Source organism: Protopterus annectens, chromosome 2.part1, assembly GCF_019279795.1.
Source record: "Protopterus annectens isolate FY-2018-M chromosome 2.part1, PAN1.0, whole genome shotgun sequence".
Lineage (NCBI taxonomy): Eukaryota > Metazoa > Chordata > Ceratodontiformes > Protopteridae > Protopterus > Protopterus annectens.
In genome coordinates, this window is record NC_056729.1 from 1,751,506,272 (window position 1) to 1,751,526,637 (window position 20,366).

The 20,366-nt window shown below is 39.0% G+C and overlaps 1 long non-coding RNA gene across 1 annotated transcript in view; it reads right to left on the bottom strand.

Moving 5' to 3' along the window:
- Positions 1-19,412, bottom strand: part of LOC122794628 — a 500,686-nt gene extending 481,274 nt beyond the window's left edge. Inside the window, exon 1 of the long non-coding RNA XR_006363663.1 lies at positions 19,297-19,412. This is a non-coding gene — a long non-coding RNA (uncharacterized LOC122794628). The remainder of the gene's footprint in view (positions 1-19,296) is intronic.
- Between the last annotated feature and the right edge of the window lie 954 nt (positions 19,413-20,366).

Sequence of the window (20,366 nt, forward strand, 5' to 3'; positions counted from 1 at the left end):
CAACAGAAATCAGCAGAGTCATGGTTTTGGACTCATTAAATGCATATTTATTTGATAAGACTCTTAGCCGGTACAAAAACAAAGTCAGAGAATGGGAATCTGAATCATTAGACTTGCAAACCAGACTACTGACAGCAGAATCTAAAACAAAAATCAAAATTGTCCAGAAGTCAAAAATGAAATAGAGGAATTAAATAAAAAATTAAATTAAATTCACACACAAAACTTGTCTAGCCTTGGAAAAAATAAAATAAATAAAACTCATTAGCCACCTCCCCCAGATGTCTATAGATGTCTATATAACTTATCTACAAGAATTAAAATGCATTCTAAAGCAAATAACATTTAGTATACATCATAAAATGAAAGGGGAAAAAAGTATCAGACATAGGAGACATCCTTGAAGCATTTCAGTTCCATTATATGAAACACTTCAAAAAGAAGATTTTCTGAAAACTTAAAACTAGACCTAGAAAAACCTATATCCTACAAAGAAATTGTTAAGATAAAAGAAAGTAAATCTAACAAAGCTCCAGGAATAGATAATTACGGAAGTTTACAAACTCTTCCCTTCAACAGTAATCTCCTTTTTTCATAAAACTTTAATAGAAGTCCAGTCAGAAACAAAAATACCACCCTCATGGGAATATTCTCTCAACACCAATTCTAAAAGGATAAACCATCAGACCTTTGCACCTCATACAGATGTATATCATTACTGAATAAGGACTACAAAATATTCATGCTAATCCTAGCTAACAGAATGAAAATCCCACTTTCAAAGATAATTAATAATGATCAAACTGGATTTTTATACAACAGGCACACACATTGTAATATTAAAAGGATACTTGCTCATAGATTGTGAATAAAGAAGATAGAGAAACACTTGTAATCGGACTAGACATAGAAAAAGCCTTTACTCCCTCAACTGGGAATATCCATTTAAAACTTTAGCATTATTTGAATTTCCTCCTCCCTTCATCTTATTACTAAAAAAATATATACATTAAAACTTAGCCTACAATAAATTAGGTCCTTTCACCTCATATATAACGAGGTGCTAAACACGGATGCCTCCTTTCTCCTATTTGATTTGGCTATAGAAATACACAATAATCCAAGAATAAAAGAAATAGAACTCTATGACCAGTACATATCTAAAATAATGCTTTTTGCAGATATTTTATTAACCCTATCAAATTCCACAGAGTCATTAGGAGAGCTAGAAGAAGTAATGGAGACATTTTATAAGATTTCAGGTCTACACTTTAGATCAAAATTTCTATTTTAAATTAAAAAAAGAACTACAAGTTACAGATAAATCCATCACAGGAAGGCTAAATTATTTAAGAATAGTGTTATGCAAAAATATAAACTAAACAATATTAATAAATTATAAAAACATTATTGAAACAATAAAAATATATGCAATTAATAAACATGATCTTATTGCCTAAAATACTATATGTAGCATTGGCAATACAGTTAATTCCTGAAAGATGCATTCTTAAAGAAATAAACTCATGTTTAATAAAATTTTTATGGTATCATAAAAAGAATAGAGTAGATCTAACTCATCACATTAGACCCTGGAAACAAGGAGGATTGAATTTCCCAGGAATAGAAACATATATAAAAGCATCTGTGCTTAAAACTACAATAGACTGGATAAATCCAAATTATTTTGCCAACTGGAAAGAATTGATAATGGCTATATTAACAAATTAATTTAATATGTTAAAAAATGTTAATAGTAGACAAATCAAACAAACCCTGGTACATACTATGCACAAGTATACAATATAATATAACAAAACCTTCTAAAAACACTGATTAATCATTACATCAATTCCTTTAGGAAACCTATCAAAGCAAACAGATGTAAAACTTCGGTTTGAACTTTTAATCCCATTTACCATCACTAAGAACTTTCCTCACAAAATATAAAGGGAAAGAATAACCTCCTGGGAACAAAATGAATTCTTACGCTGGTTTCAATGTGTAAATAAATTAAATGTTTTAGATGGGAGCGCTTTTTGCACCTTGGGTTTGTAAGTCAAACACCTTAACCATTAGGCCACCAGATGGTGAGTGGTGTCGTGTGCGGATCTAGGTGTTATGTCAGGTAAGTGAGTGTTTTGAGTGGGAGTTAGAGTGTGTGTGCTGATATGTTTGATGTGTGTGAGGGACTGGAGAATGTGCTTGTGAGTTTGCTTGTTTCAGTTAGAAACTTAAGTATGGGGGTGCAGCCCCCCACATGGGGGGTGCAGGGGGGCTTGCCCCCCTGCTTTATGTATGTATGAGTTGTTTATATGTGCAGTTTTGTTTATTTATGTTGTGATGTGGGTGTTGTGTATATATGGTGTAGTGTGTGAGGTTTGTTCAGTGTTTTGAATTTCGCGGTTTTGTTGTTTTGTGGATTCAGTTTCATGGTCTCGAGATTCTGAAATTCGGTATTTCAGTATTTTGAGATTATGAAGTGAATCCGTTTTAGATCTACATATGATAAAAACTGCTTACAATATTGCAAAACAGGACTGGTTACCTCAAAGCATTCGAATGTACACTTATGCAGATTAATTAATAATTCCTCATTTAAAGATATTCCATATCTAATAACTTTTCTGTATGCATTTATATAGAATAGTTGTAAAAAGAAAAATTATATTTCAAATCTATATAAAAGAGTTAACATATAAAACAATTCCCAAACCATCATACTGGCAGGTCTTAACAAAAGGTCAGTCACTGCAGTTAACAGAAGAAATTACAAGTAACATCTTACTATCAGTTAATTACACCTATAACACCCAGTACTGGAAAATATTTAACTGGAAATACTTACATAGAGCATTTTTAACACCAGAGAGAATTAAAAAGATTAGTACTACTATTGCTGGAGGTGTGAAAAGTTAAATAAAGCAGACTGGATTCATATTTTTTTTATGAATGTAATAAAATTAAATCATATTGGAATGGAATCAATCATGTTTACAAGCTTTAATGAATCCTTTACCTCAAGTATTGATTATACTAAATGTAAATGAAGATCCCTACCTGAATAAGACAAAAATTTATTTGTTATGGACAATTCTTGCTATATCTAGGAAATGCATAACCAGAAGGTGGAATTCAAATACACCCCTGACCTTGGAAGAAAGACAACTGCACCGATGGAAATAAAAATCAAAGAACTACAAATCTATCCCAGGCCATTGGTAAATTCTTGGAAGAAAGTTGCATCTTTGTTGGACACTCTGCAATAATCAATATTGTATCTCTGATAATGTTAATTCTATATTTAATAACATGTATTGTATATAATTGAAAGTCAGGCTATTGTAAATATTGCATATAGTGGTTTAAAATATTTAAAATTATGTAAATGTTATTTTAAATGAAAATAAAAAAAATATTTGAAAAAAAAAGATGCTGGAAGAAGAGGTTTGGATCTCAGAGAATTCCCCTCTTCTGGAACAGGCTTCTCATCCATGTGAAGCAGAGCTCTCCCCTAACCCTATTGAAGCATACTGTATCATCAGTGGATGGGAAAATGGAAATTCTCCCCAGGTCTGGCACTTATGTCTATAATAAGACATAAGCAGTCTGTAAATAATACCCTGGCTTACATATACTCCTCAAAATATTTTAATGCTCAAAACACTTGTAGGGTATATTTGGGTTGCAGAATTAGGCTTATAAAGGCTCCAGTGGTTTTCAGCCTAGTATTTACCTATTAGCCTATGAACCTATGATTGCAAATGTATATTTTTCTCTCAATCTCCTTTATTTTGCAAACTACAGCTTCAAACAGGTTAAGCCATGTTTCATTAGGGTTTACTGCTGCTACCCCTGATAACTGTTCTGAGCAGTTCCTGGTTTCTAGCCCTCTTTTTCCTGAGTATCACACAACTAAAAATTCCAGGAGACTTGTATTTTCCAGATGTATTCCAGCCACGTCTGCTGGTATTACTTTTGTTGATATTAGTTTAGTATGTGTTTTATTCCTCAAAACAACTGCTGATTGCTTGGATTTCTGAAATTATCCAAAGATTTTGCTTTTCATGTGTAGTCTGCAGTTAGCTGGATTTCTGTCTTATCTGATATCCAATGGTCAACAGTATCTATTTGAAGTGCATGTACATAACTCTAGAAGATAAGTATTAATAGTGTTTTGTGTGTTGAAATTATTAATGAGCTCTAGCTGCTATCAGGGCTAAGAAGTAATATAAAGCCATAGTGTTTGTGGTTGCTTGCTATGTCGCTGCTTTGGTGCGACTACTATCCCACCACCTTTGCTGCTTCATTTTTTCCAACTGTCCTAGTGTCCCTGTTCATCACTGGGTCTACCTGCTCCTCCTGCCTCTGCTGGGGCCAGCATGGATCTTAAGGGAATCCTGGGGGGCAGTGCCAACAACTGTTTCTGCTGCTGAGGGTGGTTACGTTATTACCTACTGTTGTTTCCCCACCACTTTCCTCTGCAGTCATTGACAACATCCAAAGGCTACTGCACTCTCTGGATCTAGCCTCACCTCAGTAAGAATCTTTGATGAACACCCTTCCTGGAATGGGCATGGTCATCCATTCCTACTTGCACCTCAGACAAGTGAGTCAGAGTCACCTGGGTCATAATTAGGGCTTTATTCCTCTATGCCATGGTCTTGGCTAGTGCAGCAACTATTTTTAATCTTAATAAGTTTCAAATCCTGTTTGATCTTTACATGAGTCAAACTATTGTCTCAAGTTACTCATGACCTCCATTTTGCGCTTCACCCCCCTTTGCTGTTGCAATCTACCAAGTGGTATATTTTGTATTGTCAGACACGATATACTGAAATGCCACAAGGAACACAATGCTATATATTCTGATCACAGTTTTGTATTTTTCTGAAGGAAAGTGCATCTTCTAATTTACCAAAGGAGGTCTTCAGAACACAAACAGAAACAACCATAGGAGGCAACCTTGAGTCTCCAAAATGTGGATCACTAGCTGTAATATGTGGAACAAGTGGGCAAAATGTGGAATACTTTTAACATTTTCCTACAGACTTCAACTAGGAAGCTTGCAGGATAGTTATTTTAATGAATTAATATGATTCAGTACTATTTGCCATGCATATTAATTAAAACAAGAGTTGTAAGTGTGCCATAGTAAGACCTTTTCTATTTGGCACTGCAAAGAATGTGAAATTCCTAATAATCATAGGTTTATAGGTATGTACTAGGCTATCGGCCCTGGGGCCTATATAAGCCTAGCCAAAAAGGTTCCCTGGCTTTCGCCATCCAAGAAAATTATTTTCCTGTACTCCTGTCGAGCAGCGCCACAGAAGTGATCCCCAGGATGATTTTTTTTTATTTCTTATCCAGTCCAGATTTTTCTTAAAGAGAGCCAATGAGGAGCTTTGCTTGACATGAATGGGTAGTTCCAGAGTATGGGAAGTCTGGAGACAGGAATATGTCCGTCCAACATGTTATGTTTATTGTAGTGACAAGGTTTAGGTCCCTGGAGCATGTGTTTCGGAGATATTTGGATTTCTTTAAGTGTAGCACATCCAACAGCTCTGGGTTATACATAGCTTTGTATGTTAAGCAGAGATTGCCTCTGGGTAGGCAATATGTGACTGAGTAGAGCTGGAGTTTTTTAGATGGTCTGCATATGGCATCTGTTTGAGTCCAGTAATCCTCTTAGTGAGGTATTTCTGTGACCTTTCCAATTGTTGCAGGTGTCTTGTGAGATACACGCCAAACTGGGCATTGTACTGTATAATGGGTCTGATGAGGGATGAGTAGAGAGGAACAATGACCTCTTTTCTAGAGGAGAATCCTTTTGTGATGAGGTGTGCCATGTAGTAGGATTTCCTGACTGCTGTGGTGATGTGGTTATCAAAGGAGAGACTACTGTCCACCTGTGTCACGAGGTCTCTTATCACACTTTGCGTGTAGTGAGCTAAAGCCTATGTGGTAGCTCATGGGTACCGAGTTTTTCCCAAAGGGGATGACAATGCACTTCTTGGCATTGAGCTTGAGGCCATGACTTTGACATCAAGCATCTGTCTCTGAGGCCCTTTTGTGGAATGTCGACATCATTAGGTAATTCTATTATGGCTCCCAGTTTGCAGTCATCTCCGAACTTTGTTAGTCAAAGACCTGCACTTCAGAGAAGTAGACGCCGAACAGTATCACTCATCAGTGGTCTGAAGTCGGACTTGGAGTCAGCTACTTTTACTGTGTGGGTTCTGTCAGTGAGCCAGTTGGCCACCCATCTTGTGATGTAGGGATTTATGCCCAGTTTAGTGGGTTTATCTATAATTCCAGAGTGGGGGATGGTATCAAAAGCCTTGGCAAGGTTAAGATAGGCCGGGTGCACTACCTTGCCCTTGTCTATGGCTCTAGTGACTGCTTCAAACAAGTCAATCAGGTTTAGTAGACATGATCTACCTTTTACAGAGAGTAGAGTATATTCTACTGTCTAGTATACATTAGAAACTCAAACTGAGTGGGGTCCAGGATTTTAAGCTTATCTATGTCTTTGCTTATAAGCTCCAAGATGATACTTTCCATGGCCTTGCAGACCAGGCTCGTCAGGCTAATGGGGTGGTAGTTTCCAGGGTCCATGGTGGCACCACCTCTGAAGTGGAATAACCACTGTGTGCCACTCAGTAGGCACATAGCCTGACGTGAGGCTATGATTGAACATGGCACTGTGGGGTGCCAGTTCATTCTGTAGTTTGTGCAGTATGCTGCCTCAAAATGAGTAACATCCTTTATAATGATGTACAATGCCAGAGCACTTCTATGGTCTAGGCTTGTAAAGGCACCAGGGCCATTAGCCTAGTACACACCTATGAACCTATGAACAGGTACAGTTGAGAGGTATACTAATATCCAATCTGTATGCATATACCCTGCATACCTCTCTATATTTAATGTCCAAATTTGCTTCATATTTAAATCTCTTCCTCTCATTTTGTGTTTTTCTGGCAAATTGACATATATTTGACTTTCAAACTTCATATCTTTTAGAAAATCATACTAACACAAATCCTTTATTCTAGCAGCATTGCCAACACAAATCCTTTATTCTAGCAGCATTGCAATTTTATAAGTGCAACATGCCTCTCAACTGTCCAGATTTTTACAGAATGTCCAGATGTTTGCATTTGTTTACCAGGATGGTCAAGCTTGGCCAAAACTGCCCATTTTCAGTGGCGTCCCGCGGAGAAAAGCTCCACATACAAGGCATTTTACATAAAATACAGAATTTACATTAATAAAGACATTTTGTACACATTTTAGTACATATATTTTTGTTCTTTTCCTCACATTTGCGATTTTCTGGCAAACCACTGAGGATTGAAGTCAGTAAATAACACTAAATACTGACAAATATTTGAGTTTGACTTCCTTCAGAAAATTTATAGACATACTTTTCTGGACAAAGGCTAAAATAAGGGCACAAATGTCCAAAAATAAGGACAGGTTTTAAAGAGTGCTCCTATAAACTTAAAAAAATGTTAGAATACTAGGATTTATGATAGCATGCATTTCCTGTGGAATTTGAATTCTGAAACTCATATGTATATCATTATTTGGTGACTTCAATCCTCTGATTTGCCAAAAAAAAAAAAAAACACAAATCTTATGACAACAGACAAACCATGAGGCAAAAATCTGGGCATTCTGCGAAAAAAAACAGACTGTTGAGCGGTATGTAGTAATGCAAAATCTTTCATTCTAGCAACTTTCTAAGTTTATAGGAGCAATGTTGTGAGCCTTTGTGACCCCAATTTTTTTCTGTCTTTGTCCAGATTTCTTGCACTGAGAGGTATGAAGGACCATTAAAACCTGCCCCCGCCCCCCCGACACACTATTTTTACGCTTTGTCCAGATTTCTTGCGTTATGAGTTTGAGAAGTATGTTACCTGGTCAAGTTTAAATTTTAAAACTAAGGATATTTTCAGATCACATTAAGGTTCCAGGAAATTAATAGTGTAATGTTTCGATATGCAAGTCAAAAGCAGCTCCAGTGCAATTAAAAAGAAACCGAAAGTAAATGTTGAAGCTTTCGTGTCGTTCATGCCATCTGCTGTCTAGTATGACAGTCATCATACTAGAGTGAAAAATATATCAGCAATTTAACGCAGCTATCTGGAACAGGATCTGCTTCGTGTGGTCATGCACTGCACTTTCATAACTTTGGATCGCTGCGCGCAAAGAGGACTACTGCCAGATGTACATTAGAATGTCCAGCTGAAACCGCAGTAATGTTAACGGTTGCCCTAAGCAGGGAGGATATCCAGCCTTTTTCTTTCTATTCTTAACTTCTTAAAACACTTTAAAGTGTGCAGGTAAAATAACAGACTAGTGAAAACATCACCGCAGAGAATTAATTATCGACAACAGTCCTAACTTTCCACATAATAATTACATATAACATTAAAAAAGTAATCTAAAGTGAAAGAATTATTTTAAAAGTTTCGCCGCTCGTTTATTTCTTTAATGTCCATAAACATCAAGAGTCATTCATTTGAAATACTTACATAAACCTAACAGCTTGTCCGGTGACAAAAAAAAATACTTCAGTAACAAAACCGCTATAAAACAGCAGTAACAAAACCGCTATAAAACAGCAGACAAAGGAAAAAAAACACATAAGGACCGCTAAGCTCATTACCGGAGGAAAGGCGTTCACCGCTTATTTATGGTTATGTAATCCAGTATTACACCTCTTAGCTCCAGAAATCTAGACAAAACCTAAAATAATGGGGGACAAAGGCCCAAAATAGGGACACTTGGGACACTTTTTAAATACTGCTCTTATAAGTTTAGAAAGTTATTAGAATAACAGAAATGTGTAAGCAATACCTCTCAACACTACAGATTTTCGCAGAATGTCCAGATTTTTGCCTCATTTTTGGTGTGTTCCTCCTACAATCTGTACTTTTCTGGCAAATAGCTGAGAATTTAAGTCATTAATTAAGGACACACATTTGAGTTTAAGACTCCACATCTTTCAGAAAATTCATGCGAATGCAAAACCTATTACTTTATCCATTCTATATGTTTGTAACAGCAATATTTAAAATCTGTCCCTATTTGTCCCCAGTCATTTTAGGCTTTGTCAAGATTTTTTGCTCTAGGAGGTTGGGAGGTAAGCCTGCATCTTCTGAAATATATGAAGTCTGAAACTAAATGCAGGTAAATTCATTCTTTAGTGCTTTTACTCCAGTGATTTGCCGAAAACCACAAATAAAACGAACAGCAGACCAGAAATACGTGGCAAAAATCTAGACATTTCACATGTACGGCAGTTAGCTGTAACGATGTGGCTATCTTATGCACTGCACTGTTATATTAGTTTGGACCATTGTGTCACGCAGAGTATACTCTACTGTCTAGTATATATTAGGCGGCCTTAGCTGATATGCCGCCCTAGGCGAAGTAGTGCTCCAGCGCCCCTTCCACCCACACCATACTCATGAAACACCCCTACAAGCCATGCCCACAGGTAGGTCACTCCCCAGAAAAGCCACTCCATTCATTCACTCCAAGAAAGGCAGTCCAGTCATTTCCTTCCTTATTTAAGTGCATAGAAGAAAGGATACCTTATAATGTAGTTTAAACTGCAAGTGAAGGTGGAAATTTCCTTTAATAAACCTGCTTTAATCCGTTTCTCCTTCACACATGCTTTACTATAAAAGTCATGTCTTCAGAAAATAGAAGCCCATGTGCCTTGGTTCAAAGGGTTGCTTAGGTTAATCTAAACAGTTTAATTTACTCTGGGGTAGGCGAGCAAGCTTACAGCTCAGTGAAAGTAGACAACAACCTCTCTCCTCCCTGTGTATAGAAGCTTAAGCTAGAACAGCGCAAACACAGATAGCCATTTGCTAAACAATACAATGAAATTAGGCTTAGCATGAACGGTACAATTCTCTGCCACTGAAACTGCATGAAAACCCATATTTATAGAAAATGCATCCGGTCAGTGGAGGATTAAGTTTGCATTTGGGCTGTTTTCAAAAGCGACTCCTTACACACATTTTTACGGCCATGCATACATGTATTTGTTCTTTGATTTAACTTCCCGATTGCATTAAATTATATTTATTTAATAGAGAACCACTTGTTAGAATGTTTTAAATGTGTAGTTTTAAACATTCTTTTAATAAGCAAAGAATCACAATGTATAAACCAATAATGACAAAACTACCCATTTCAGAAAATTTCAACCATAAAAAGCCACTCAGACTTCTGTCATTACAATCTACCAATATCACTCAATACAATCTCTGCAGAAGATAAATCTGAACAATTCCACATTAAAGAAATCAACTAATGAAGAGATTGCCACTGGCAAACAACTTTAATCTCAATGTTTCATCTACAAATTCAGTGCCTGTTGCACTTGAATTAATTGCCTATATTACATTGCTAAACTGATAATATTGCAATAGGAAATGACTAAAACTGACAAGTTCATAGTTGCTAGGCATCTCATACAAAGGAAGACATACTTAGGAGTGTAGAACCCTATCCACCCTTAAAATGCACCAAAAAAAATCAGCAATCAAATGGGCACTGCACTATCAAAACTCCATCTACATGGTGTGGGAGCAGAATCCATAGCCTTCTGCATCAAAGACAATTATGCTACTAACACTGCTTTCAAATTCTACAACACAGTGTTATCATCTGATAAACAAAACAATTGGTTTTACACTGAAAACTGACTTGGCAAAATGTATCTTCTCGTTGCTGGTGATTTAAAACTGTACAGCTCATCAGATGAGGAAATGAAAGTACAACTGCAAGTTGTCAAAACTTTTTCAGGTGATATAAGAATGTCATTTGATCTTTATAAATGTGCAAAAGCAACCTTTAAAGCAGGAAAACTGCAGCACCAGGAAATCAGTTTGAAACAAGAATGTCATATAAAAGAACTTGAGCAAGAGGGAGCATATAAATATTTGGGAACCGATGAAGGCTCAAAAATAAAACATGAACAAATGCATATAAAACTTAGTAAGGAATACTTTAGAAGACTTAAATTAATCCTGAAAACAGTGTTGACAGAGGAACAAAATCCAGACTATAAACCAATTTGCTCTTCCTGTCCTAACTTACAGTTCTGGAGTGATTGACTGGCCCCAAAACATATTGAATAGATTAGATAGGAAAACAAAAAGGATGCTTCATGCTCACCAAATGATTTATAAAAATGTAGTGCATACCAAGATTATATATTCCTCGTTCCAAAGGAGGGATGGGCCTCCTTGAAATTGATTACATGTACAGATCTGCATTTGTGGGACTCTACACATTTACTGACCTCACTAGATCCAAATGTAGTGAAAGTTTTGAAACATGAGCAGATAATCAAAGATATGCTTCTGCTACATTAAGCAGAGAAGTTATCGGCGTCAAGCAGGAATGGAAATCAAACCAGAAGTAAATAAGAGTCAGGCAGCAAATTAATGTCCCAAAAAACAAAAGTAAGAATATACAGTGAAGGACCAGATGATATATATATACACACACACACTTCAAACGTAGACATTAACAGCACACAAACACTTAAAAGCTAGCAATACACTAGCAGATAATCTACATGCATGCAATTTGGCTGCTTTTTTGCCTTATTTCAAAAGTTAATAAATAGAAGTAAAGGAACCAAAACTGTAATGATACAGGACCCCATCCCCAAGCCCTACAATAACAAAAAGCTGCTTCTTTCTTTAACTTGTGGCATCCAACATTAAACGAGCACTTAACATGGTTTCTTAGATATGTTTAAAGGAATATGAACTATAATCTACAACAAATGTTATTTTATGTAGCAAAAGACTGCAAACAGAAGCTGGTCTGTCTAGACACTCAAAATTAAATAACTGAAATACATTCTACAGATAAAGAATTAAAAAAATGGCAGAGCATGCAATAAAGTATGAAGTTATCAGAACTAGAAGATAGATCTCAGAAAGACTGCTTGAGATTCATGGCACTCCCAGATCAAGTAAAGGGAGAAGGATTGAAAGTGCTCATAAAGAACTGCCTTAGCTCATGACTGAACTTTTTTTATTGAATATATTAAAATAGAAGGGGCACACCGAATGAACTTAATAGGTGCAAAAGCTGGAAAAAGTACAGTTTTGTACCTACCATAAATGTAGATGTTCGAGGATATCCATTGCTGCAGTCCTGACATATGGGTATTCCGCTGTCCACCATCGGCCCGAATACCAAAGGGCTAGAATCTGGAGTCGGTCATGGCGCTCGAGGCTGACATCAGTATGTGCCAGTACAAATGCGCATGACCGACGCCATACCCTCAGTCTTTCTTGCCTCAGACGTCAGAATGCAAAAAACACCACCCAAAACCCAAACCTAAATAAGGGGGTAGGAGGGAGGGAAACGGACTGCAGCAATAATATCCTCGAACATCTACATTTATGGTAGGTACAAAACTGTACTATGTTCTTCGTCTACCATTGCTACAGTCCTGACATATGGGTAGAATCCCAGAGCAACGGAAAACAGGGAGGATGGCCAACTAAATAGAATTAGGAGCTGCTAACATGCCCTGTAGAATAGCAGTGGCAAACCCAGCCCTAGACCTAGAATAAAGAGGTAAATGATAATGCTTAGTATATGTATGTACAGAACTCCAAGTAGCTGCCTCCAAAATGTCCTTAGCAGCTACCCCTCTCAAAAAAGCAGAGGTGGCCGTAGCCCTAGTAGAGTGAGGCCTGATCCCAGCAGGAACATCTTTCCCATGATGAGAATAACAAAAAGCAATACAATGGCCAATCCATTTGGAGATAGTGTGTTTTGAAACAGCTTTCCCTTGTGAAGTCAAAGCAAAAGAAACAAACAACTGTTGAGATCTTCTGAACTCTGTGGTTCTGCTCAAATAATATCTTAAATGCCTATGCACATCCAAGGAATGCAAAACTTTCACCCCTTTATTTTGGGGGTCAGCATAAAAAGCAGGCAAATGTATAGATTGGTTCAGTGCCACATTTGAAATTACATTAGGATTAGTACGTAAGGAAACTCTGTCCTTGTGAAAAATCAGAAATGGTTCTACTGCCATGAGGGCCTGTAATTCAGAGACCCTTCGAGTAGAAGTAACAGCCAACAAAAAAGCAGTCTTCCAAGACAACAACTTCAACTCAGCTGTAGCTGCAGGTGCAAATGGAGGCAGAGTCAGCTTCTCCAAAACAAAATTAAGATCCCAGGCTGGAGTGGGAGCTCTTCTCAGGGGTCTTATATTCTTTGCCCCTCTAAGAAACTGTTTAACCAATGGATGAGAAAACAAAGGAGGGTCACATTCATAGTGAGCAGAAATAGCTGCAGCATGCACTTTAACAGAAGAGAAAGACAATCCCTTGTCTAACAAAACAGTCAAATATTGCAAAATACAACTCAAGTTAGGCAATTTAACATCAAAGCCATGAGCTGCACTCCAAAGAAAAATTCTCTTCCATTTATCAGCATAAACTTTCCGAGTAGTAGGACGCCCGGCTTCCAAAAGAACATCCAAAACTTGTTGTGGAAGCTGCAGGCCTTCCTTCCTCAAAACTGAATTCTCCAGGCTGTCAGGTAAAGAGATTGCACCCTGATATTGAGAAAATGATTGTCCACCCGAGTCAATAAGTGAGGAATCTGTGGTAATGGCCAAGGTGTCCCATGAATTAAACTCCTTAAGAGAGGGTACCAATGTTGTCGAGGCCAATCTGGTGCTATCAGAATCATGCGAGGCATTTCCTCCTGACTTTCAACAATACCTTTGGAAGAAGAGGCAAAGGAGGAAAGGCATACGTGCAGGTTTCTCCAGCTGAAGGATAGTGCATCTATTTTCCAGGCTTTCGGATGAAATAGCCTTGTGCAAAACTTTGGCAGTTGATAATTCAGAGGAGAAGCGAACAGATCTATGTCTGGAGTTCCCCAAGCCATGGTCAACTGCAGAAACACCTGATGATCCAACTTCCATTCGCGAGGATCCACAATCTGTCTGCTCAGAACATCTGCTAAAGAATTTTGTGCTCCTGGCAGAAACTGTGCTCGAAGAGTGATGTGCAGTTTTAAAGCAGTTTCCCATACTAACATTGCTTGTCTGCACAATGGATAAGAATGGGTTCCCCCTTGCTTGTTGATGTACCACATGACTGTTGTGTTGTCTGTTCGAATCTTAACACCAGTCCTGATTGAAGTAGGCTCTTGAATGCTTCCAAAGCAAATTGAACTGCCAGCATCTCTTTCATGTTGATATGTAAATGAAGTAGCTCTGGGGGCCAAAGGTCCTGAATCCATTTTCCTTCGAGATGAGCTCCCCAGGCCGACTCAGAGGCGTCTGTCGTTAATATCTGACATGCCTCTGGCTGGGTCACAGAGAGTCCCTTGTTTAGGTGACATTCCTGAGCCCACCACAGAAATTCTTTTTGTATGCAAGGGAGAATCTGAATGACAGTGTCCAAATCGTGGCTGTGTTGAGTCCACACGCTTTTGAGATACCATTGTAACTTCCTCATATGCAGTTTGGCATTGGGAAGCACTAAAATACAAGATGCCATGAACCCTAAGGCTTGAAGGACTGTCCTTGCAGTCAGCCTGGACATTACTGAAAGCTGTTGGAAGTATTGATGAAGATGTCTTTGTTTGTCCAGGGTAAGAAATGCCATCTGGGTTGCTGTATTCAGTCTCACACCCAGAAAACACATCTCTTGTGAGGGTACTAGACTGGACTTTATTTCGTTCACAGAATACCCTAGGCATCTTAAAACTGTCATTACATAGTGAAGATGTTGAAGTTGTTCTTGCTTGCCTTGAGCCAGAAACAAACAGTCGTCCAGATAAGGATAAATTTGAATTCCTTGTAGTCTGAAAAAAGCAATTACTGGAGCCAGGACTTTTGTGAATACCCTGGGCGCAGTAGACAAGCCAAAGGGCAATGCAGAGAACTGATAATGCAAATTCCCATTCCGAAATCTCAGGAACTTCCTGGAACTGGGCCCGATAGGAATGTGAAGATAGGCCTCTGTGAGATCCAGAGTTACCATCCAATGAGCCCTGCCCAGCATAGGCAGCAACTGCTGCAACGTTAACATCTTGAACTTTGGAATTTCCAAAAAGGTGTTTAGAATGGACAAATCCAGAATTGGTCTCCAAGTATTTACTTTCTTTGGCACTAAGAAAAGACGGAATAAAACCCTGTGCCTCTTTCAGCAGAAGGTACTTCCTGTATTGCCCTCCACTGAAGCAGAGAAGAAATTATTTTTGCCTGTGCTTCCAGTCTTTGCTGATGAGGCACATCTGGCATACCTTTGAAAGGAGGGAAAGTGTGGAAATAAAATTTGTAGCCTCGATTTACAATGTCCAATACCCATTGTCCTGGGTAACCAAATGCCAATACTTTGCAAAAAGTCCCAGTTTTCCTCCTAGAGGAGCTGCCAGCATGGCAGAGTCCGGCAGCTGAAGACGCAGGTCATTGAGTTTGTTTCCGAAAGGACTGACCCCTGCCCTCCCCAGCAGAAGGGGTAAAAGAACCCAAAGTCCTAGGAGTAGCAGGGCCCTGAGAGGAAGCTCTACCCCTACCTCGCCTAGACCTGCCCCTAGACTGATAATCTGAAGAGGGAAAAGACCACCCTTTAGTAGGCCAATTCCTACTGAACTTAGGGGGCTGAACCTGTAAACAATCCTTAACTGTCTGCATAGACTTAGCTTTTTCCTCCATTATTTCAAAACTGATTCAACCGGAGGGCCAAAAGAACATCAGACTGCAAAGGAGCAGCCATAATCCGAGCCTTAACATGCTCGGACAACGTCTGAGCTTTTAACCAGGCATGCCTGCGAAGAACTAAACTAGTAGCAGCCACCCTGGAAGAAGCCTGTAAAGCATCAAAACCACATTGCAAAGAATGCTTACCAACCTGATCTGAAACATGCACTAAATCCTGAAGCTCTTTACATTCAATACCTTCAGATAAAGCATCAACTTTACATTTCAATTGGCCCAGCAAATAATTTTGACAATGTAAAGCACTCATAGCTAAAGTGGAAGAGGTATACAACTTCTTACCCCACCTATCCAGAGCTCTAGCATCCATGTCCAAAGGAACTGGATTCTTAACCACAGCAGCCCTGACACCCTTGGGGCCTTGAGTAATGGTGTCTGGGTCAGCCCTAGGACTCTTGTATAAATACTAGTGAGCTTCCGGTACCCTGCAGTATCTATCCGGTTTAGCAGGGGCAGGGGGCAAAGAGTCAGGGTTAAGAGAAGCCTCAGAAAATACATCCTGAACAACATCCAATACAGGGCAAATAGCCAAAGGCCTATGCTGAGGCAAAAACAAGAATTCTCTAAGCCTTTTACGAGAATCAGAATAATCCTGGCCTTCCCATTTAAAATGCTCCCTCATGGAATGCAAGGTTTCAGAAAAAGAAAAATCTTCAGGAGGGGACGCAGAGGGAGGAGAATCCTCAGCCTCTGAATCAGAGTAGGGAGGGAAATCCTGGAGCTCTTCCACAGAAGAATCAGGGTCATTGGAAGACTGAACCAGACCCTCTATCCCTGGCTCTACCCTGGGCCTTTTCTCAGGGGGAGGCATAGAACCCCTAAGTAATCAAATCCTCCGCCACCTTTAACATGTGCTTTCTAGGAGCTGGACCCTGTAAACAGACACCAGCAGGGGCAGAATTAGATTTAGAAAGGCTTTTACTATGAGAAGGGGGAGGCCTAGAAACTCTGTGAGGGGAGGGAACCACCGACACATGAGAAGCCCCTGCAGCCTGGCCTACAACAGAAGCCACTTCCTGAAGTAGCAAAGGCTCCCCTTGAGACTCCGCTAAACTGTCAGAAGGAGCCGTTGAAGTAGTCGGTGGCTCTACCGAACCGGCGTCCGCAATGGACTCATCTTGTTTGGACCGCAAAGGATTACTCCTTGCGTTTTTTAGCCGAACTGGGCGGAGAATCCGACGGCATGTTATAATTGCACCGTTTACCAAACACTAGCCTAGCACAGTCCAAGCGACGTGTAATAGTGCGCTCAAAGGCAGCACAAAAGCGACACCCAACAACGCCGTGCTCAGGCCCTAAACAAGGAATACAGAGTAAATGGTAATCCCTATGAGGAATCTGTTTCCCACAAGAAATACAGTTATTAACTTTTTCTGACATCCGGTAATACTGAGGCAAGAAAAGACAAAAGTGTCCCCACGGGTACTTAGCCAACTTGGTCTCGGTCTGAAACAAAACCGACAATTCCAGAAAGCCGAACGGCACTTGCAAACACTGCTTCTGCTTAGGACCACGCGGCAAGAAAGACTGAGGGTATGGCGTCGGTCATGCGCATTTGTACTGGCACATACTGATGTCAGCCTCGAGCGCCATGACAGACGCCAGATTCTAGCCCTTTGGTATTCGGGCCGATGGTGGACAGCGGAATACCCATATGTCAGGACTGCAGCAATGGTAGACGAAGAACATCAACCCAGTCCTATGTTATTTTTTTTTACCTTGGACACAAAATAAAAGTGCATTCATCCCTTACATAAGAAAGTGCAGAGAGAGAGATGAAGTTACAATTTAAATTACCGTATTCAGCTTCATTTAGTGTGTTCAACCTATTTGGTCTGAAAACCTTTAATGATCTAGAACAGGCACTTGAGAAACTGACTAAAAGGAAGAAGGAGATTGATAAAAAAAAAAAAATGAAGGATCCAGCAGTCAGTGAAGCAGAAACACAAATTAATATGGTAACTGCTAACAAAGCCATAAAATCTGCATTTCAAAAAAGTGAGATATTTTCAGAAGCGAGTTGGAAATACTGCAGTAATAACTAGACTGCTTAGGTAGATAACTTTGCCAGTACTGATGAAACCTGCACTGTGTTTAAGACTGCAGTTGTAAATGAATAAGTACTGAACTTAATCGTAATTGTCAGGATGTCTGTAACTGAAAAATATGTAAATAATTGCAAGCATACTTTGTCTAATTATCTTGGTGATGAATTATGTAAAAAAAATAAGAAGGCACTTTGAATGCAGTCTGCAGAAAAAATGCTTAAGGTATAATTTTGCTTCAGTTGAACTCTACAGATGGTCAGCTGTCAAGAAAATACAAACGTAGAGATTTTGGATAAAGGCATTTGGTAAATGTACTTTTCTGTCAGTGTTCTCTATGTTAGAAGGTGTGATTAGGAAGCGGCTTGATCATTGGAAGCAGCCAAAGGTGGAGTTTTGTTGCAGGAGGTGGCCCTGGGAACAAATTAGAGTAATAGGTTAGATAGGGAAACCCAATGTTTAGGTCATTTGTGCTTGCCTGAAAGAAGGAAAAGTGAAAGTGGTCCATCTAAACATACAAGAATCCTCACCTTTCCTTTAATAGGTAAAGGAACCAAATTTGAAAGTTTATAAAAGGGAAATGTATGATAAAGAAGAGAATTCAGTTACTTAACTTACAAGATGAACAAAATAAAGCTGAACTGCACAGATTTTAAAGAATGTTAGCTCTGTTGAAGGAAGCTAAAATAAAGTCGTTTGTACGTAGACGCACCCACAGAAATCCGCTCTTTACCAATCTGCCATCTTCATATTTCGTGTACGAGTGTGGAATGTATTTAAACCCGCTTTGGCGTGCGGGCATGCATCACACGCATGGTCTTCCTTAAAGGAGAAGATGCTTGCACTGTGGCTCGTAGAAGAAGTTTCTTTTTTTAATTGTTGTAGCTGGCCAACCTGCAAAGCCCCAGCCACCCCCTCACCCTATGGTTCCGGCAAATGTATGGGCAACCAGGATTACAGAAGTGGAAGGAGGGCGCAAATGCAACAACAGAACAGTTGGGACGGACTCAAAGAGAGGGCGCCGAAAGAGGCGCACACTTTATTTTATAGATTAAAAAATAAATAAAAGAGCGCCCTTTACAAGGCCAGTCTGTACGTCGCCCTAGGCGGTCGCCTAGTTCGCCTATGCCTAAGGCCGGCCGGATGGAACTGCTGTAAGGTTAACTGTAGCAGTAAGCGGGTGTCAACACCCGGCTACTTTGTGTTCTTAACTTCTTAAGACACTTTAAACTATGTAACCAAATACAGACTATTGAAATAAAAAACACTGAAAACAAAATACTTATCAACAAGAGTCCTAACTTTTTAAATAATACTTAAATATTATAACATTAAAAAAGTAATTGAAAGTAAGAATTATTTTCAAAACGTTTCACCGCTCGTTTATTTCTTTAAATATCTACAAATAATCAAGCGTAATTCATTTGAAATGTTTATAAAAAAAGTACTTACTTGTCTGGTATTATAAATAACTATTACAGCGACAAAAACGTTAGAAAAAAGCAGACGGAATGAATAGAGGCAAACAAGTCCTGCCTTACTGCTGAGGGAAATCCAGAGTCTGCTTATTTATGCAATCTATGAATAGTGGCACATGCGTAACTCTCCTCCCGGTTCTAGACAAACCTAAAATAAGGGGAGGAGCAAAGGCTCGAAAATAGAGGCAGATTATAAATATTGTTCTTATAAATTTAGGAGGGTGCTAGAGTAACAGGATTGCGTTAGCATGCATTTTTGGAAGGATGTGAAGTCTGAAAATAGTGTCTATCATTATTTAGTGGGTTTACTCCTCTGTAATTTGCCAGAAAACCCCAAATATTCTGAGCAGACAAAAAAATATGAGTTAAAGTCTAGATATTCTGTGACAATCAGGACAGTTGAGAGGGAGGGATACCTCCAAATCTCTTATCATAAGAAATCTGGACATAGAAAAATGTAAAGGAGGAACAAAGACTCAAAATCAGGAACTATTTTTAAATATTTCTCTTATAAACTTAGAAAGTTCATAGGTTCATACTAGGCTATCTGCCCTAGGGCATTTATAAGCCTAGCCAGAGTGTGTTTGGCTTTCGCCACCCATTTTAAATTTATTTTGCTATGCCCTTTTTCGAGGTTAGTATACTGTGCCTCTGTCTAACAGTGACACAGAAGTGATACCTGGGGTAAAGCTACGATCTCCCACCCACTCATCAAGATTCCTCTTGAAGAGAGTCAATGAGGGACTCTGCCTACCCTGGACTGGGATTTTATTCCAGAGTGAAGGGAACCTATGGGTTATGAATCAGTCCCTCCAGCATGTCCTATTTATTTCAGTGCTGAGGTTCAAGTCTCTTGAGCGCGTAGCTCAATGAGATTTGGATTTTCTGAGGTGCAGCATGTCCATTAATTCCGGGTTGGACGTGCCTTTATACTTCAGGCACAGATCACCTCTGAACAGGCGGTATGCCACTGAGTAGAGCTGGAGTTTCTTTAACTGGGCAGCATATGACATCTGTTTGAGCCCTTTGATCCTCTTGGTGAGG